The sequence below is a fragment of the Enhydra lutris genome, unplaced genomic scaffold (assembly GCF_002288905.1).
Source record: "Enhydra lutris kenyoni isolate GAN:26980312 unplaced genomic scaffold, ASM228890v2 scaffoldscaffold46, whole genome shotgun sequence".
NCBI classification, from domain to species: Eukaryota; Metazoa; Chordata; class Mammalia; order Carnivora; family Mustelidae; genus Enhydra; species Enhydra lutris.
The window spans coordinates 6,027,648-6,029,880 of NW_019154130.1; positions in this window are offsets into that span (position 1 = coordinate 6,027,648).

Sequence of the window (2,233 nt, forward strand, 5' to 3'; positions counted from 1 at the left end):
TTTCTGGAAGCAAAGTCCAGGGGTAGGACAGAGACACCAGCCCAGGCCAGCTGTGCCACTCACCTGCCTTCAGCACTCTGAGGCTGCTGATAATCTGCTCCCTGGTTTTGGTAAACATTGACTGTGTGCCTAGGACACCAGCCAGGCCAGGCTGCAGGAGCGGGGGCTCGACTTGGCCACTGTGAACAAAGGGACAGGATGTCCACCTGGGATGCTGAGAGGGCTGCATCAAGCCCTTCTCCTCATGTGGAACACTCTGGCCTGTGAGCTCTGTTCTGGGCTACCTCCATGCCATTTTCTCAGTTGGAAACCTACACCCGGGGGATGAGGAGGACACTGAGGGAAGCCTGGCAAGACACCCCCAGGAGGGGCAGAATAAGGAGGTGGGACTAGCTGGCCAGCCTCCAGACCTGCCCAGAAAACAGAGGAGAGAAGCTGTGGGAAGTTGTCTGGACTGGTGGGAAGAGATCCAACTTCAGAAGCGAACAGGCCAGGGTTTGGGTCTCTCTTCTTCCCAGATCTGCAATCTTGCAGACCTACGTTCGCCTCTCCGGGGCTTCAGTTTCCCCATCTGTCTGGTGGGAATATCCACATCTCCGATGTGTATAGGAGGCAGTGCGGCCATTAGAAGGGTGGTCTTGGAGTCAGAATAACCCGGTTCACATTCCAGCTCTACTATGTCTCTTGCTAATTGCATGGCCTGGGAAAGTTCTCGAAGCGTCCTGGGTCCCATCTCCAGGGTCGCGGGCTAAGCTGACTAGGGCCAGAGCTCAGCCTCAGACCTGCTGAACCTCAGACCTGCTGCTGGGGAGTGCCCACGGGCTTCCTGGGGGTGACGGCAACTTGAGAGCCACTCGGGGGGCCTGGTGGGGTTTGCCAAGGAAGGCGGGAGGTGGTGGTGGTGGGGTCACCCCTGGCACAAGCCCCTCTCTGTTCCCTGGTGGGAAGGCTAAGGCATGGGAGGGAAGAAAGAAGGAAGGAGGAGAGCGGCCTCAGGCATTTTCTTGCTGCTTGTTACTTTCTCTCATCTGAAATATGGCAATGTTGGACCCACTGATCCTTGAAGTCATTACTAGACATGCTGATCTGTTTTTCTGTATTTAAAAAAAAAGAAAAAGAAAAACAAGGGCTGGTGCAGGACATTTTGGGAACCCAAGTGATGCAAGAGGCAGGGGGTCATAACACAGTCATGGGCCAAGACTGAAAGCATCAGGACTGGAGAAAGTTTCCAAGCAATGACGATAGTTGAAAGTCAGTTCCCTGGAAAGAGGGCAAGATGGCTCAGCAGCAGAGTTTCTGGGGATTGGGGTAGAGCAAGCAGCAGGGGGCTGTCCTGGAACCCTCAGGTGAATGCCATGGCTGGCCAGCAGTCTGTCAGCATTCTATCTTTTAGGAATGTGAGACCTAAGGACTCGGATGTGGCTTTGCTGGGAGAGCTCTGAAATTCCCCCCCAGAGCCATCTGCTCTCCCTTCCACCACCCTGCAGATACTGAGAACCTGGGGCAGGGGGCAGGGCCATAACCTCTTTGCCATTACTCAGGCCGTGGCAACCCCAAGGACCCCTGTTCTCTATCGATTGCCCAAAGCCCTAAAGAGATGTAAGTAAGCATAACCAACATTAACAGAGAAGTTCCTGTGTGCCGGGCTCTACTCCAAAGACTTATACTTTATCTCACTTAATCCCAACCATGCTATTATTGCTTCCATTTTACACATGGGGAGACTGAGGCTCAGAGGCCTTCTGTGACTTTCCCCAGTCACATAGTACATAGCAGGTCCAGGATTCAAACCCCCATACCCATGCCTCTAATCACTATGGAGTACAACCCTTTTACCTAATTATAAACCACATGCTTGCTATGCAAACAGGGCTTCAAGACCAATCCCTAATTCCTCCTCAAATTCTCCCTAAACAGCCACCAATGCACTCCGTCTGGCCTTGACTTCTGAACTTTGGATTCTGCAGGGCAGAGATCATAGTCCCCACCTGGGGTCCTGGAGCACGCCCTTGGCTCTCTGCCTTGGCTCTGCCCCACTGGCCAGTGGCCCTGGGGAGTCACTCCCCTTCTCTGGGCCTGACGACATCACCCTGTCCACTGAGGCCACAGCCAGATCAGAGGCTCCCAAGCCTGGGAGTTTCCAGGGTTGGTGCAGATCCCGCCCATCCCTAGGAAGGCCAGGAAGCCAGGGGCAGGATCTCCTCGGTGTTAAATACTTCTGTCCAGCGCTCCA